This window comes from Microcaecilia unicolor, chromosome 6, assembly GCF_901765095.1.
Source record: "Microcaecilia unicolor chromosome 6, aMicUni1.1, whole genome shotgun sequence".
NCBI lineage: Eukaryota > Metazoa > Chordata > Amphibia > Gymnophiona > Siphonopidae > Microcaecilia > Microcaecilia unicolor.
The window spans coordinates 83,719,374-83,738,519 of record NC_044036.1 but is presented as its reverse complement, the minus strand read 5'-3'; the positions used below and the strand labels follow the sequence as shown (position 1 = coordinate 83,738,519).

Genomic DNA, 19,146 nt, shown 5'->3' with positions numbered 1-19,146 from the left:
TTTATCACTCTTATTCCCAGATTCTATATGTGGCGCCCAGATTTGTGTGCCCAAGATATGCACACAATTTAATTGGGTAGTTGAGTGCTAACAACCAATTATTGAAGTTAATTGGCACTCATTAACATTTGTGCGTGCATTGGCGGTTGCATACTATTCTATAAGACATGGCACCTCACTGTACTAGCATGTAAATCAAAAGGGGGCTGGGACTTGGCCATGGGCATGTCAGAGGCATTCCAAAAGGTTGCACACATATTTATAGAATATTCCATAGCGTCCCCAGATCAATCCAGAGACTTGTGGGTTATGCCCCTCCTCTAGCAGGTTAGATAGAGAGAACTCCGAAGTTTGCCACAAGAGGGCATGTGTAGCCAAACTAACTTCAGTATTCTCTCTATCTAGCAGGTAGAAGGAGTGCATAAAGTGCAGCTCTGTTGTTTGAGGCTCCTATCCCGTCCCCTCGGGTGTGTTGAGCCTTCTTTGGGGTTGAGGTGCAGGAGCACATTTGGGATACACCTGGTGGTGCCAGGTCCCTACCCTTCTCCACCTGTCAGCCTCTATTTCGGTCACTCTTTTGAGTTTGGCTGGGTACTCTCGTGCCTCTTTAAAAAAAAAAAAAAAACGAAGAAATTCAGACGGACCAGTCTCCTCTCCAGCCCTAGTTTGGCTTACTTTGTCCAGCAACAGTTTCTCCGTTCAGCTGAAGGGAACATGAGTAGGGCTCTGCTGTGGAGAAGGTAGAACTTTGGGTATGTCTGTTCCATCTGAGTCAGTTAAGCGCTGCGGGGCACAGAGGTCGGCGTCGGGTGCCTGTGAAGCATGTTCCGCTATGGGGGGAAAACTGAATTCAGAACAGGGAGAACGCGGGCCGGGCGTCGAAGCGCCAGAGGGGAGCGATTCTCGCTTGGCAGGAAAGGTGTCTGGGGCAGCGCGTGGTTCCGCCGGCGCCATTTTTGCTTTACTGCTGCCTTCACAAGACTGTGTAGCGGCAGGATCAGCTGGGACTGCGCCTGAACGCGATGGTTCGGGTTCTTCGCTTACAGAGAGAGCGAGTATGGGCGGTTTTTCCCCAGAGTTTGTGCTTCTCATGCACAAAGCATTTTTGTTGCGCTCAAAGGGAGAGTGTCAGTCGGTGGCCATTTTGGGGGGATCCGTTTCCTCGTGCTCTGACTTGTCTCTTAACCCGGCTAAGAAGTCCCGCTTGCAGCTGCAGGACTCCAGGGCTGAGATGTCGGGAAATTCAGATTTGGAGGCTGAGCTAGGGTCAGGGGAATCTGTTACTGATATGCTGGAAGAGGGGGAGTTGCCCGCAGGTGAAGGGGATGACCCCACCGCGGCCAGGCTATTTAGAAAGGACGAACTGATTCCTTTTATTGTTCAGGCCTTGCAAGTGCTGAATTTGTCTCCCCCGGAATCCGCGGTTTCGCCCGCGGTCAGCTCTTCCATTATGTCAGGAACTAGAGTACCCTCAAAATCCTTTTATATTCATGAGGCTATGCATGTGTTAATTCAGGCGCAATGGGATTCCCCAGTCTTCGGGTAGCCCGGGCTATGGCTAAACTTTGTCCTTTGAGACAGGAGAATCTGGATTCTTTGCGTCTCCCCGTGGTAGATTCCCTGCATCAGCGGTGGCAAAGAAGACGGCTTTGCCCTTAGAGGGAGGCGCAGCTCTCAGGGATCCGCAGGAGAAGAAGCTGGAAACTGCGGTTATGGCTTCGTTTGAAGTCGCGGCCTTGACGTTGCAGGCTTCGGTTTGCGGGTCATACGTGGCTAGAGCATGTCTGTCTTGGGTGCAGAAGGCAGCGTCGCCGGAGGAATTGATAGATGTTCTCCTGCTCCTGGAGTCAGGATTGGCTTATTTGGCAGATCTTTTATACGATATTCTTCGGGCATCCGCTAAAGGTGTTTTGTTTGTGGTATTAGCGCGATGCTGGATATGGTTAAAGCATTGGGCTGCTGACCTGCCTTCTAAGTCTAGATTGGCCCGGTTGCCTTTTAAAGGAAAGCTCCTGTTTGGTCAGGAGTTGGCCCAGATTGTTAAAGATCTTGGGGATTCTAAAGGTCGCTTGCCGGAGGATCACAAGCCAAGTCCTTTTGTCCACGCTTTAGAGATTCCAAGCGATATAGACCCGGGAGGGTCGGAGGTTTTCAAAAGACACGCTTTGCTCAGAAACCACAGCAGTCCTTTCATCCAGAGTGCAGAATTCCACCCTCAACTTCCCAAAATCAGCAAGGAGCTAGAGGTTCGCAATGATGGGGCCCTAGTCCAGCCCTCTCCGCCGATAGGGGGATGGCTGTCTCAGTTTGGGGAGGAATGGACCAGGGTAACTTCGGACGAATGGGTGTTGGACATTATTCGGCACGGCTACAAACTGGAATTCGATCGGCCGCTAGGAGACAGTTTTCTCGAGTCTCCTTGCAAATCTCCAATAAAGGGCGCAGCGTGCGAGACACATTGGCAGAATTGCTGCGTCTGGATGCAGTGGTTCCTGTACTTGCGGACGAAGTACGTTGAGGTCGTTACTTGATTTACTTTGTAGTGGAGAAGAAAGGAGGAACTTTTCGGCCAGTATTAGATCTCAAAGCGGTCAACAAGGCCTTGAAAGTGCGTCACTTCTGCATGGAAACGCTTCGGTCCGTGCTGGCGGCTGTTCAGCCAGGAGAGTTTTTGACATCTCTCGATCTAAAAGAAGCCTACTTACATATTCCCATCTGGCCACCGCACCAAAGATTCCTGCGTTTTGCAGTGTTAGGGCAGCATTTCCAATTCAGGGCCATGCCCAGTGGTCTAGCCACAAATGAACAAAATAAGCCAGGACCTTGAACTTTTTCCAAGGTGATGGTGGTGGTGGCAGCCTTTCTGCGAGCCAGAGGATGGCAAGTTCACCCTTATCGCGACGATTGGCTGATCCGGGCTCAGTCTCACGATCAGTCTGTACAGGTGACTCAGGCGGTGAGGGATTTGTTACAGTCTCTGGGTTAGGTGATAAATCTTCAAAAGAGTCATCTCCAACTCAGACTCTGGAGTACCTGGGGGTAAGATTGGACACCCGTCAGGGTCGAGTTTTTCTTCCGGAACAGAGACGGTTGAAGCTGCTGAAGCAAATTTCTGCCATCAGGCAGATGCCAGCTCCAACAGCGTGGGATTATGTTCAGGTGCTGGAGTCAATGGCGGTAGCGGTCGTTCCTTGGGCCCGGAACCACATGCGTCCTCTGCACTGGCATCTGCTCAGCCAGTGGTCTCCCATTTCCGAGGATTACACGATTCGACTTCCCTGGACTCCTCGAGCTCTCTTTGCTCTATGGTGGTGGTTCAAGTGGGACAGTTTGGTCCGCGGCATGCCTCTGGCGATGCCGGATTGGCGAGTGGTAACGATGGATGCCAGTCTGTCGGGTTGGGGAGCTCATTGTCTCGGGCACTCGGCTCAGGGCAGCTGGACTCTGTCGGAATCCAGATTGCAAATCAATCTTCTGGAGCTTCGGGCGATCCGGTTGGCTCTCCTAGCATTCGAGGTTCTATTGACAGATCAACCAGTGAGAGTTCTCTCCGACAACGCGACGGTGTACGTCAATCGACAAGGTGGAACTCGCAGTGCTTCGCTGGCGGAAGAGGCGGCCATTCTTTGTCATTGGGCAGAGGCGCATCTAGTCCTCTTGTCAGCCGCTCACATAGCAGGCCAACTCATAGCAGGCTGAATATGCAGGCCGACTTCCTCAGTCAGAATCGCTTGGATGCCGGGGAGTGGGAACTCTCCCAGTAGGCGTTCACTCAGATTTCACATCGTTGGGGGACTCCAGTGGTGGATCTAATGGCTCGCTACTCCAATGCCAAGGCAACCCGCTTCTTCAGCAGAGGCAGGGAGTTCGGTTCCGAAGGCATAGATGCTCTTCTTCAGCCGTGGCCGTTGGATCTCCTGTATGTCTTCCCTCCGTGGCTGATGGTCGGTCGAATAGTCAGCAAGATAGCTCGGCATCCGGGCCCGGTGATTCTTGTTGCACCAGATTGGCCCAGGCGTCCTTGGTATGCGGTCTTGATTCACCTTCTGATCGACGAGCCTTTTCATCTGTCTCCGTTGGCGGATCTTCTCCATCAAGGTCCGGTTGTCATACAGGATCACGCCCGGTTTGGGCTTACGGCTTGGCTATTGAAAGGTCGCGGCTGAGGCGCAAAGGTTATCCAGAAGCAGTTATTTCCACGATGTTGCAGGCACACAAACGCTCAACTTCGGCGGCGTATGCTAGAGTTTGGAGGACGTTTGTGGCTTGGTGTTCTTTGGCGGGCATTTCTCCACATTCGGCTCCTCTCGGTTCTATCTTGGCATTCTTGCAGGAGGGAATGGATAAGGTGCTATCGTTAAGCACCTTAAAGGTTCAAGAAGCGGCCTTGGCTTGCTTTAGGGGTCATTTGGGTAGACAATCCTTAGCTTCGCATCCAGATAAAGTTAGATTTCTCCGAGGAGTAGGACATATCAGACCCCATCGAGTTCCGGTTGTACCGGAGTGGAATTTGAACCTTGTCTTGAGGGCATTACAATGGCCTCCATTTGAACCATTGAAAAAAGCTTTGTTGAACTATCTTACGTTGAAGACTGTCTTTTTGGTAGCAATGGCTTTGGCTAGAAGGGTGTCGGAGCTCCAGGCCCTTTCGTGCAGAGATTCGTTTCTTTGTTTTTCGGAGGCGGGTGTGTCAGTCAGGACGGTGCCATAATTTCTTCCTAAAGTAATCACGCGGTTTCACATTAACCAAGAATTGGTTTTGCCATCATTCAAGCGAGAAGATTATCCGCATGACTTTTCAGCTCTACGGTGTTTAGATGTTAAGAGAGCGATCCTCTGTTATTTGGAGGCGACTAATTCTTTTCGGAAATCGGATCATCTTTTTGTCCTTTTTGCAGGACATAAGAAAGGGAACTCGGCCTCTAAAGCCACGGTCGCTCGGTGGCTTAGGGAAGCGATTGCGTCAGCCTACCTTGGGATGGGGAAGTCTTCCCCTCTTCACATTCGTGCACATTCTACTAGCGCTCAGGCTACTTCTTTTGCGGAGTGTCGGTTGGTTTTGTTGGACGACATTTGTAAGGCGGCGACTTGGTCATCTGTGCATATGTTCGCGAAGCACTACCGTATTGATGTGGAGGTGCGTCGGGCAGCGTCTTTCGGGGCTTCTGTTTTGTCGGCCGGGGTGGTCTGGTCCCACCCTTGATGCGGATTGCTTTGGTACATCCCACAAGTCTCTGGATTGATCTGGGGATGCTATGGAAGGTAAAATTATGTCTTACCTAATCATTTTCTTTCCATTAGTCCCTCAGATCAATCCAGAGGCCCTCCCTGGGTTTCGCTTTAGGAAGGTCTGCTCGGATTTCTTATCAGTAAGTAAGTTCTGTTCACGTTCCTTGGTTGAACGATTATAGGGAGTTCTTATATTTCTGTTTTCATTGTTTATTCTGTAGCAGCTCGGAGGTTTTTCTCCAGTTTATGCTGCTTTTGCAGAGGCAGGAGAGTGGTTTATAGTTCAATTGAAGTTTATTACTGCTTTGGTATTGTTATACAGAAGTTAGTTTGCCTGCACATGCCCTCTTGTGGCAAACTTTGGAGTTCTCTCTATCTAACCTGCTAGAGGAGGGGCATAACCCATAAGTCTCTGGATTGATCTGAGGGACTAATGGAAAGAAAATTATCAGATAAGACATAATTTTACCTTGCCTCAATGCGCCTAATTTGGGAATCTGCATTTACATCAGGTTTCAGCAGGCGTAAGTCTGGTGCAATTCTATAATGGGCACGTGCACTTTATGGAATTGCACTTAGGAGGAGATTCTATATATGGCGCCTAAAAAATCGGCACTGAAATCAGTCCCGACTAAGCGTATTCTATAATCAGCACCTAGATTTAGGCGTTGATTATAGAATATGCTTAGTTGCTATTTCAGTGTCGATATCTGCTCACTTCCATTTAGGCCAACAAAAGCCTGGTGTAAATCTCAGCGCATAGATTTAGGCACACTAGGCTATATTCTATAACTAGATGCCTAAATTATGGAACGTCCATGAAATGCCCATTTCCCCACCTATAACCATGCCCGTTTTTGCCTCCGTGTGTTAGAAGTTCGGCGCACATCGTTACAGAATACGCTTAGCGAGTTGTGCACCTAAATTCTAATCAGTGTCAATTGGTGCTTATTATTGTTTGTTAAGTGCTGTTATCAGCGCTCATTAGCTTTGTAAGCCAATTAAGTTATTGCTGGTGTTATAGAATCCGTGCCAATTTTGGCGCCTAAATCTGAGCGCATTATATAGGATCTGGGGGTTAGTGCCATTTCATCTACCTACAAAGTATTTTGATACTTATAACCCCACCACGCAACCTGTCTGTCACTCATAAACCTCGTCTGCTCACTGGCTTTCAGTTCACTCTGCCACTGACAAGCATGCACTCACTCACCCCTTCCCCTGCCACTCATATCTTGTCATATAATCATTCATTTAATTCTCCCATCCACTCAATCACTCTTCAACTCACCCATACTATCCTCTAATAACCCACAATCCACTCAATCACTTAACTCCTGCCACCACTCACAACTTCTCCCTTGTTCCATCTAATCACTCACATGCACTAAATCAGTGAAACACACCTTTGTGCAGTACTTACAGCATGCACTTTTCAACTTCTTTCTTATCTCTAATGTCCTTTGTCAGTTGTTTAGCTTGTCTCTATTTTAGCCCAAATAAAAACAGAAAAAAATATCAGACACAGTCCTGAAGAGTAACTGTTTTGGTTTACTTTGGTTTATTCATGAGTCTCTTTATTTCAGATATTTTATTTTTCCCAGCAGTTTATGCATTTATTGTTGTAGGCATTTTAGCTGGCAGAGAATAAAAAAGTAAAAGCACATAATTGTATATTAACTAGCAGGGCCGGTCCTAGGGTCTCTGGTGCCCCCCTGCAGACTATGAGTTGGCGCCCGCGCACCCCCCCCCCCCCCTCTGGCACCCCCGCGCACCCCCCCCCCCCCTCTGGCACCCCCGCGCCCCCCCCAGCATCTCCTTTCCCTCTTCTCCCACCCTGCTCCTGTCCAGCGATTCTCCTTCGCCCCCATCTCCCGCCGCCCTTGGTGCTTTAAATCTTTAATTTACCTCCATTTCAGCAGCCGCGTCATTTGAAAGCCTTGCCCCGTCTCTAGCCTTCCCTCCCTTCGTGAGTTCGTTCTGCAGTCCCGCCCTCGAGGAAATGACGTCAGAAGGCAGGACTGCGGAACGAACTCACGAAGGGAGGGAAAGGCTAGAGACGGGGCAGGGCTTTCAAATGATGCGGCTGCTGGAACGGAGGTAAATTAAAGATTTAAAGCACCAAGGGCGGCGCGGTATGGCGCCGCAGCGGTGCCCTTGAAGGCAGGTGCCCCCCTGCGACGCTTACCCCACTTACTGGGTTTGACCGGCCCTGTTAACTAGTCTTGAATTGCATGGCAAGTTACAGATGTCTTCATACTTCAGGCACTCTCCTCTACCTGTCTCACTTTTTGACCTCCTATGTGCCAGCAAGACTTCTTCGTTCATTATCAGCAAACATGCTTACTATCCTTCCCTTCATACAGTATACCAAAACTTAATTTCTTCCCGTATATTTAGCATGATAGGCCCTTCCCTTTGGAATTCCCTACCTGTTTCTCTATGCCTGGAGAATTCACTTGGAAAATTTAGGGGTCCTTTTACCAAGCTGTGGGAAAAAGGAACCTGCGCTAGCAGTGGGGGGCATTTTTTCCATGTGCCAGGGCTCTTTTTACCACAGTGGGTAAAAAGTCCCCAAACAAACATGACCATGCGGTAAGAGAACTCTTACTGCGTGGCCATGCGGCGGGGAGCCATTACCGTCACCCACTAAGGTGGCGATAAGTGCTCCGGCAGTAACTGGACAGTGCGTGGCGATGCCCGATTACTTCCAGGTTACTGCCGTGCAAGCCATTGCTGGAGGTTTTTTTCCCCCTGGAAATGTCGCGTTCTCAGGGCAGAATTACTGCTGGTGGCAGTGCTGGGCCAGCGATAGTCCCGATTTAGCGTTCAATAAGCCCGCATTGGGCTTACCGATGCTTTGTAAAAGACCCCTTTAAACAGGATCTTGAAACCTACCTATTTACTGATGCATGTAGGACTCGATTAGCTGCAGGTCGGCCCACTGGCTCTCCCCTCTCCCTCTTCTATCCTATGAGATCTGTAGTTCTTTTCTGTTCTGATTTATGTTTTTGATTATTGTAAACAGCTCTGATAGCTGCTTTAAGAGTGGTATATTGAGTCCTATTAAGCTTGAAGCTTGAAACGTTTATAACATATGCATTTAGAACTGTACCAAATAGCATATTTTACTATTGAGCCGGATTTGAATAATGAAAAATATTATTCGGCCAAATATGAATAATAGGCATTGAGTTTGAACATAACAATAAAAGAAGCAACATGAAATAACAGATCAAGTGTTTATTTCAGTAGGATTTAGCACGGTAGGGCCCCGGATTATTCGTATTCAAATTTTAAATCACCATTTGGCCAAATATGAATAATAAAGTCAGGGCAGTATTCGGAGCTAAATCGAATATGAATATTCTGTACAGTTCTAATATATGTGTTACAGCTGTTCTGGGTTGTGTTGCAGAAGCTCTGGGTGTGTCTTGCAGGTGGCCTGTAGGGGTAGAAGAATCTATAGTAGAGAAGATATCTAAATCCATAACCTAAGTGACAAGATTTTTTTTTTGTTTTTGTTACATTTGTACCCCGCGCTTTCCCACTCATGGCAGGCTCAATGCGGCTTACATGGGGCAATGAAGGGTTAAGCGACTTGCCCAGAGTCACAAGGAGCTGCCTGTGCCTGAAGTGGGAATCGAACTCAGTTCCTCAGTTCCCCAGGACCAAAGTCCACCACCCTAACCACTAGGCCACTCCTCCACTGATTAGAAGGATAAGTAGGAAAAGTGAGTTTTTATTGGTTTTGTTTTGTGTTTCATGGGGTCATGTTTTAATTGTGTATGTTTATTGTAATCTGCATAGAGTTTTAGATATGTGAACTATAAATATTCTAAATAAATTCTCCTCCATCCTCTACAGAATTCACCTTGGTTATTGTCAGCTTCTCCTCTTCTTTGACTGGCAAGGCTAGGCTCTCCAACACCACACTTTTTTTTCTCCTGAGCCAATCCCATCCAAAAAAAACGTCCATTTTGGCCGCCTTCCCCCCCTGCAATAATAAAAATGTCTTTTTTGGCAGTGCTTCACTCTGAGAGACCTGGAAGTCTCTGAGCCAATCAAAGCGCGTTTAGCTCGGCTAAAAGCGTTGTGATTGGCTGAGGGACTTCCAGGTCTCTCAGCTGAGTGAAGCACTGCCAAAAAAGACTTTTTTATTATTGCAGGGGGGGAATGATGGCCAAAATAGATGTTTTTATTATTGCACTGACGAGCACTTGACTTTTTTCCCCCGATTTTTTGTTTTTTAACTTTTGTAGCAGTTTTTCAATCCCACGCAGCCTCAACGAGAGGTACAGACCTCTCGTTAGATTTTCCAGCGTTAGGGCAATCGGAAAAGGTTAGTGCATCTCATTACAATAGGGTTTCTACACAATTTGCTCATCTGCATTCCGTTTTCGTTAGCTGCTACCGTCGTTGGAAAAAAGTCTTTAGTGCATGCCAGGGTTTACTACTTGCTCGTTAATGGCTCGTTAAGTTTAGTGCATCTGGCCCTATTTTGCTAGATAATCTTTCTGGATACTGGTCCAATCAACGATACTATCGCAACTAGACTACTGCAATGCAGCATACGTAGGGTGCAAGGAAAACACACTAAAATCAATGCAAGCAGTCCAAAACACAGCAGCAAGACTAATTTTCAAGAAATCGAAATATGAAAGAGCAACCCCACTGCTTGAAACACTATACTGGGTGCCAGTCAAGGCAAGAATATTTTTCAAAGCGAGCACCCTAATCTTCAAGATAATACTCAGAATGGCACCCGAATGTATGCTGAACATGATTGAACAACTATCCTCAAGAAATGCCAGCCCAGAAAACAGAAACTACCTACTCCTACATCTACTCAACTGCAAAAACACCATCTACAAAACTATCTACAGAGCAGGATTTAGCTACCTGGGTTCCAAATGGTAGAACTCGATAACAAAAACCATAAGAAGCATCACTAATCTCCTCCAGTTCAGAAAAGAAATGAAAACCAACCACTTCAAAAAAATTCTACATCTAATCACAAAGCTCTCATCACCTTCCTTTCAAATCTACCTCTTCAAAAACTACATGAATAAATATCACCAAAACTCTACAATTGAAACAAAAGCAACCAGAGGAAATTGGAAAGTCATGGGATAGGAGGTAGTGTTCTATTGTGGATTAAAAACTGGTTAAAACAAAACAGAAAACAGAGAGTAGGGTTAAATGGTCAGTATTCTCAATGGAGAAGGGTAGTTGGGTTCCCCAGGGGTCTGTGCTGGGACCGCTGCTTTTTAACATTTATAAATGACCTAGAGATGGGAGTAACTAGTGAGGTAATTAAATTTGCTGATGACACAAAGTTATTCAAAGTCATTAAATCACGGGAAGATTGTGAACAATTACAAGAGGACCTTACGAGACTGGGAGACTGGTCGTCTAAATGGCAGATGAAGTTTAATGTGAGCAAGTGCAGTGATGCATGTGGGAAAGAGGAACCCGAATTATAGCTATGTCATGCAAGGTTCCACGTTAGGAGTCACAGACCAAGAAAGGGATCTAGGAGTCGTCATTGATGTTACGTTGAAAACTTCTGCTCAGTGTGCTGCTGCGGCTAAGAAAGCAAATAGAATGTTAGGTATTACTAGGAAAGGAATGGAAAACAAAAATGAGGATGCTATAATGCTTTTTTATCGCTTCATGGTGCGACCGCACCTCGAATATTGTGTTCAATTCTGGTCGCCGCATCTCTAAAAAGATATAGAGGTGCATAATCAAAAGGGGTGCCCATGTTTTCCTGAGGATGTCCTCGCAGGACATCCCGGCGAAGGGGCGGGGAAACTCATATTATCAAAACAAGATGGGTGTCCATCTTTCGTTTCGATAATACAGTCGGGGATGCCCAAATCGCGAAATTTAGGTTGACCTTAGAGATGGTCATCCCCGATTTTCAGTGATAATGGAAACCAAGGTCACCCATTTCAGAAATGACCAAATCCAAGCCATTTGGTCGTGGGAGGAGCCAGCATTCATAGTGCACTGGTCCCCCTGACATGCCAAGACACCAACCGGGCACCCTAGGGGGCACTGCAGTGGATTTCAGAAATTGCTCCCAGGTGCTGAGCCCCCCAACCCCCCAAAACCCACTCCCCACAACTGTACACCACTACTATAGCCCTTATGGATGAAGGGGGGCACCTACATGTGGGTACAGTGGGTTTCTGGTGGGTTTTGAAGGGCTCACATTTACCACCACAAATGTAACAGGTAGGGGGGGATGGGCCTGGGTCTGCCTGCCTGAAGTGCACTGCACCTACTAAAACTGCTCCAGGGATCTGCATACTGCTGCGATGGACCTGAGTATGATATTTGAGGCTGGCATAGAGGCTGGAAAATTTATTTTTAGAATTTATTTTGAGGGTGGTAGGGGGTTAGTGACCACTGGTAGAGTAAGGGGAGGTCATTCCCGATTCCCTCCGGTGGTCATCTGGTCATTTAGGGCACATTTTTGTGGCTTGGTCATAAGAAAAAAAGGACCAGGTAAAGTCTCCAAGTGTTCATCAGGGACGCCCTTCTTTCTTCCATTATCGGTTAAGGATGCCCATGTGTTAGGCATGCCCCAGTCACACCTTCACTACGCTTCCGACACGCCCCCGTGAACTTTGGTTGTCCCCGCGACGGAAAGCAGTTGAGGACACCCAAAATCGGCTTTCAATTATGCCGATTTGGGCGACCCTGTGAGAAGAACGCCCATCTTGTGATTTGTGTCGAAAGATGGGTGCCATTCTCTTTCGAACATAAGCCTGATAGTGGAATTAGAAAAGGTGCAGAGAAAGGTGACGAAAATGATAAAGGGGATGGGATGACTTCCCCATGAGGAAAGGCTAAAGCAGCTAGGGCTCTTCAACTTGGAGAAAAGGCGTCTGAGGGCAGACATGATAGAGGTCTATAAAATAATGAGTGGAGTTGAACAGGTAGATGTGAAGCATCTGTTTACGCTTTCCAAAAATACTAGGACTAGGGGGCATGCAATGAAGCTACAATGTAGTAAATTTAAAACGAATTGGAGAAAATCTTTCTTCACTCAACATGTAATTAAACTCTGGAATTCGTTGCCAGAGAATGTGGTAAAGGCGGTTAGCTTAGCGGAGTTTTAAAAAGGTTTGGATGGTTTCCTAAAGGAAAAGTCCATAGACCATTATTAAATTGACTTGGGGAAAATCCACTATTTCTGGGATAAGCAGTATAGAAGGTTTTGTACTTTTTTTGGATCTTGCCAGGTATTGCACAACACTATTGTAACTCCACCAAAATGTAAATTGTAAGCCACTTTGAACTAAAACTTATTTTTGGATAATAGTGGGATACAAGAATCCATAAATAAATAAATATATACCATCATGTAATATGCAAATGATTTACATTAAAACTCAAACATAAATAAATGTGACCATTTTATGTGCTCAAATAGTTTCAGTTTAAAAAAAGGTGACTGTGTATAAAATCATGATAAAGGACCATCTAAAAGAAGGACATATACCAAACCGGGCCTAAAAAGCAGTGCTTCCCCCAGTCAGCAAAAGCTGGTCCAAATTACCCTAAAAACAAATAAGGAACAACTGCAAACTTTTCTTATCAAGAGCAGATATGATAAATTCCCGTATAGAAATACTATGGGATTTAACAGTTAAAATTATACTCACAAGCAGCAATTCTGAAAAGCAGTATGGCAGCAGTCTGATTCCTTCCACAATTGAATCTGCCATATTAGATAGACAGACTGCCTTTTATATACACTGGATAGTCTGGGAACATTAAGACTTTCACTTTAAAAAATAGCTCTTAATATCCTTAAACATCCCGAAGCAAAAAGAGAAGAGCTACTTAGAGGAAAATAAAAGCATTTTATACATTTATTAAGAATACCAATGATGTTAAGAAAAGTTATAAAATCAAATTTTTGGTGCCCTTTTTAAAAAAATGAAGCCAATGGTGGATTTGGTGCTCTGCCCTTCTGAAAAATTGTTTGATTAAAATGCTACTGGGAAACATTTTAAAAGGGAAATGTTAAAAGGCTATGTGTGATGATGTCATCGGAATTGGGGAAGCACTTAAACATATAAAACTTGGGGATCCTTTTACCAAGCTGTGGTAAAAGGGGTTTCTGCGCTGGCATCAGCACATGTTTTTGTTGTGTGTTGAGGCCCCCTTTTACAGCAGCGGGTAAAAGGTTGTTTTTCTTTTTTTGAAAGAAATGGCCGTGCGGCAAGTGCTTCACTTGCCGCATGGCCATTTCAGGTGGGAGCACTTACCGCCACCCATTGAAGTGGTGGTAAGGGCTTCTGCACTAACCCAGCAATAACTGGGCAACGCACGGCACTGCCTGACCGGGTAAACACCGATGCTACAAAAATAAAAATATTGTAAGTTTAAATGTATATCATTTGCATATTGCATGATTGTATGTATGTGGTTATTTTTGGTTCAGTCTACTGCACTAACCACTAGCCTACTCTGACGTGCGTGCTGCTATGTTCATAATGACCATAATACCTGCAGCTGACTGAGAGCTTGGTTTTCCTTTCCGGTTTCACTTTCAGGAGAGATGGAGGGAGACAGCAACCACTGGGGAATTAAGAAAGGGTCATTCCGTAACCCCTCCAGTGGTCAGCTGCTCAGTCAAATCACCTTTTTGTAGCTTCAACATGACTAAAACAGGTCTAGATAAAAATGTCCTTCTTGTTAGACATGTACGTTTCTTCTCGTTTGAAAATCTCTGTTGGACGTTCTACTTTTGGGCCCTCCTTAGTCCCACCCAAAACACGCTCCCTTGCTATTTGGATGAACTGCAGTGTGAAACATCCAAATTCTGACTTTCCAAAATTAGAATTTGGACATTTTTAGCAGATGAACGTTTTTAGCATCTGCTTTGAAAATGAGCACCATAGTTTTTCAGAAGGTATTGGAGAATGTTCCTCATAAGACAGTGCTAAGGAAATTTAAAAGGTAAAATTAGTTCTTACCTGATAATTTTCTTTCCATTAGTCCCTACAGATCAATCCAGAGACTTATGGGTTATGTCCCTCAACCAGCAGCTTAATCTCAGCATGAACGATACCAAAGCAGTACAAGGAATCCCATATCTAACCAAGAACACACTTTCCACCTCTCCCGGGTGCAGAACACCATGGTATGGAAACCACCTGGAGGAGATGTCCTCCTATACTGCCAACTTGCAGAAGATTTCTGTTTGTCTATTTTTTTTTTAACTGTCCCATAGACCAAACAGAGGAACCTGAATGGAACCAAGAAAACCAACAACCACCACAGCAGAAGTCCCAGGGAAGGGCCTCTGGATTGATCTGTAGAGACTAATGGAAAGAAAATTATCAGGTAAGAACTAATTTTACCTTCCATTGCTTCCCCAGATCAATCCAGAGACTTGTGGGATGTACCAAAGCAGTCCTCAAGTAGGTTGGGATTCACTTACCCCTGAGGTCAAAACCAATGCCCCAAAGGCCGTGGCCTGGCGTGCTGCCACATCCAACCGGTAATGCCTAGTAAACGCATGAATGGACGCCCAGGTAGCCGCTCTGCAAATGTCTTCCAATGGCACCAAATGAGCCTCCGCGAAGGATGTAACTTGGGCCCTAGTAGAGTGCGCTCGGACCTGAAGAGGGGGAGTCTTCCCCATTGACAAGTAGGCCGAAATGATCGCTTCCTGAAGCCACCGGGCAACCATGGCCTTAGAGGCCATACTCCCTTTATTGCATCCCGCAAACAGCACAAACAGATGATCTGAGTGATGGAAGGAGTTTGTGGCTTCTAAATAGCGGAGAAGAACACGCCTCACATCCAAACAACGTAGGGCCCAGAACTCACTTGGGTACTCCTCTCTCCGGAAGGCTGGCAACACCAGAGCCTGATCCAGATGAAAGTGAGTCACCACCTTAGGCAAAAAGGAAGGAACAGTCCGAATGCACACCCACGCCTCGGTGAAATGGAGGAAGAGATCCCTGCATGACAACGCCTGGAGCTCCAACACCCTCCTTGCAGAAGCCATAGCCACGAAAATCACCGCCTTCACAGTCAGATCCTTCAGGGACACCTGACCCAGGGGTTTGAACAGAGGTCGTTACATTGCTCGGAGAACCAGGTTCAGGTTCCATTCAGGAAGCACCGGTGCGTGCGGGGGCCTAATATGAGTGACTCCATGGGGAAATTGCACCACATCGGGATGAGGCACTAGGGAGCAACCACACACACAACCCCTAAAACAGGCCAGAGCTGCCACCTGCACTTTTAGGGTGCTCAAGGAAAGCGCTTTATTGAGCCCTTCTTGCAAAAAGGCTAGGATAGACGATAGCGGCGCCGACTCCACTGAAATGCCTGCTAATGAACACCAAGAAACAAACGTACACCATATTCGTGTGTAAGTTGAGGTCGTAGAGCATTTCTGCGCCTGCAACATCATAGCAGTCATGCTGTCAGGATACCCCTTACATCTGAGGCATGCCCGTTCAAGAGCCATGCCCGTAAGCCTAAAGGGAGCATGATTCTCCATGACTACGGGACCCTGAACCAGGAGACCGTAGTGCTCTGTCGGGCGCAGTGAGCTGTTGGCAAGTAGGCAGATGAGATCCACGTACCAGTCACCTGGGCCAATCTGGAGCTACCAGATTCACAGGTCCCGGATGCTGCACAATTCGCCCTAACACACTTCCTATCATGGGCCATGGAGGGAACATGTAAAGGAGACCCTCTGACCATGGCTGGAGAAGTGTGTCTATGCTTTCGGAGCGGGCCTCCCTGCCCCCGCTGAAGAATAGGGCACTTTGGCATTCGAGGACCGCGCCATCAGATCTGTCACTGGAACTCCCCAATGGGACGTGATCTGATCAAACGCATGTCGGGAGAGTTCCCACTCCCCCCAGATCCAGCTGATTCTGGCTGAGGAAGTCCACTTCCACGTTCAGGACTCCCATGATGTGTGCCGCCAACAGGCGGGAGCGGTGCTTCTTCACCCAAAGGTAAAGGGAGGAGACCTCCTTTGCAAGCTGGGCACTTCTGGTGCCCCCTTGTCTGTTGACATTTGCTACAGCTGTCGCATTGTCGGATAGCACCCTGACCGACTGACCCTGAAGAAGGGTCTCGAAGGCCAGCACCGCCAGGCGGATGGCCCATAACTCCAGAAGATTTATTGGCCTTGTCGCCTCCACCGAGGACCAGATGCCCTGGGCCATCCAGCTGAGGTAGTGGGCACCCCAACCCAACAGACTGACATCTGTGGTCACCACGATCCAATCTGGTGTTGCGAGGGGCATCCCCCTGTGTAGATTCTTCAGCAGGAGCCACCAGCACATGGCAAAGTGCGCTCGGAGACCACGGGATTTGAATTGCATAATCCTTGGAGAGGGGCGACCAACGGCTGAGCAGGGACCACTGCAGAGGACGCATATGGCTCTTGGCCAATGGCACCATGTCCAGCGTTGCAGCCATCGATCCCAGAACCTGCACATAATCCCAAGCTCTGGGAGTCGGAGCCCAAAGCAGAAAAGAAAGATGACTCTGTAACCTCTGCCTGCGAGCTTCTAGGAGGAACACTCTGCCCTCCCGGGTGTTGAACAGGACCCCCAGATATTCCAAAGACTGCTACAGAGTAAGTTCACACTTCTGAAGGTTGACTGTCTAACTGAGAGAGCATAACAGCCGTAGCACCGTCTCCATAGCCTGAACACTCTGCGTAGGACGGCGCACGAACCAGCCAGTTGTACAAATACGGGTGCACTTGAATACCCCGAGCCTCAAAAAGGCTGTGATAACCACCATAACCTTGGAGAAGGTTCGTGGTGCTGTTGCCAGCCCGAAAGGGAGGAGGAGAGGGATCTGGCCCCACCAGGTATACCCCAACAACCACCAAACGGCACCTCAACCCCACAAAAAAGGCTGAACAGCACCCGAGGGAACGGGATAGGAGCCAGATCAACACAGGTATGCCCTCCACCTGCTAGATAGAATACTGAGATTAAGCTGGCTGCACAGGACCACATATAGCAATCTCAGAGTTCTCTCTGTCTCCACCTGCTGGTTGAAGGACATAACCCACAAGTCTCTGGATTTATCTGGGGAGCAATGAAAGCCCCTCTGCATAGTAGTACACAGTAATTGCACTGGGCTGGCTCTTTTTAAAGATGGTTGGTGCTGTTCCCCTTGGTTAGTTCAGGGGCCCTTTTACTAAGACGCGTAGGCTCATACACGCTTCCTACATGTGTCAGTTTTGAACTACTGCCAGGCTACCGCATAGCCTGGGTGGTAGTTTCATTTTTTATGTGCATCTGGTGTGCGGCTCTAACTGGGCTGAAATCGGCATTGTACATGCGCTAACAATTAGTGCCCGGTTAACGCATGAGACTTTACCGCTGTCAATGGGTGGCAGTAAGGTCTGAGGCCCAAAATGAACGCGCACCAATTTTCAATTTGCCGCACATCCATTTTCGGCCAAAAAAAAAAAGGCTTTTGCAGGTGCGCTGAAAAATGGATCTGCGCGCATCCAATACACGCGTCTACACCAGCGCAGGCCATTTTTCGGCACATCTTAGTAAAAGGACCCCTCAGCATGAGGAAGAAAAGCATCACCAGCAGCCCTCCTAAATATGCTTTCCATTTGGTTAAGTGATGATGGATATTATGGGATAGAATCACTCATTAAACCACTCAGACTATAGGATTTACTAGTGCAGTTTTCCAATATTTAATTTCTAAATTACATAATAGACACAAGAATAATCCATCTTCAACATCAGAGCAGTCAGGATGAATTCTGAAAATAGAACAGTGTTGAACTGCACAATGCATACTGATTCTCACATTGTATGACAATGTCAATTCAAAATCACATCCCACACAAACTTTATTTTTCCACCTAATAGCCTGACACATGGAGTTTTCAGCATTTTTAATTTATATAATCTTTGTAGCTTAGAAATAACTTGTCTGTACGTGCACAGCTCTCTATAATGATTCATGCGCAAGTGGGAGACATGCCTCAACTCCCTTGCACCAAGATACAGGAAGATCCTCTTTGCTGCATTTTTCTCAGCAGCAGCTGGGTTTATATCTTACTCCCATCAGCCTAGCATCTAGCTGGGAATACTGCTCACATCGGCAAGATGGGAAGGTATTGCTGCTCTCCTTCTTTTTTTTCTTTCTCCTGTTTGCTAGTTTTTCAATTATCCTTTCCTTTTGATAGTGGGATGCATGTTTCTCCAAGACCTCCAAATATTTCATCATTTTGGATGTGATTGCTAGTATCCGACAAAGAGCCGTGTCCAGATTGGAGCTGGTGGTGGTCAGAGAGCTTTGGGATACACATGCAGTGGAGGCTGGAGACTGGAAAAGATAAAATAATAAAGGCCTGTTATGTGTTTGAGTGTAGCAGAATAGAGTTTAATTATTAGGAAAGGGATTTGGACTTGATATGCTGCCTTTCTGTGGTTGCAATCCAAGTGGTTTACATATTATACACAGGTACTTGGGACAATGGAGGGTTAAGTCACTTGCTCAGAATCACAAAGAGCTGCAGCAGGAATCAAACCCAGTTCCCCATGAGGCTACTCCTCCACTCCTGTTCATAGAACCAGCCTCACTGCCCCAAGGGAACCCCAGTATCTGTTACTTTCCATGAGAGTAATCACTGTTAAGTAGGGAATGATACAGGAACTTGCAGTGATCCATTGTTAACTGCAGTAAATCCACGGTACTAGTAAACATATTGAAGAGCTTACCGCAGTTACGGAAGAAAAACTTTTTTACCACCCCTTGGGAACAGTAAAAAGCGTTTTCTAGGTTTTGGGTAGTTTTCTGTCTTTCAGCATTCTGTGAACCCACCTCTTGTCTGGGCTACCCTCTCTTCTGTTGTCTTGGTCTTCTTTTAACTAAATC

General features: G+C 46.8%; 1 protein-coding gene and 1 long non-coding RNA gene across 2 annotated transcripts in view; one reads left to right on the top strand and one right to left on the bottom strand.

The window, feature by feature from the left end:
• ANKRD45 (ankyrin repeat domain 45) overlaps nucleotides 1-19,146 on the top strand; it is a 137,343-nt gene that overhangs the window by 61,554 nt on the left and 56,643 nt on the right. The window lies entirely within an intron of this gene.
• LOC115472300 overlaps nucleotides 18,098-19,146 on the bottom strand; it is a 39,620-nt gene continuing 38,571 nt past the window's right edge. Inside the window, exon 2 of the long non-coding RNA XR_003942500.1 lies at nucleotides 18,098-18,594. This is a non-coding gene — a long non-coding RNA (uncharacterized LOC115472300). The remainder of the gene's footprint in view (nucleotides 18,595-19,146) is intronic.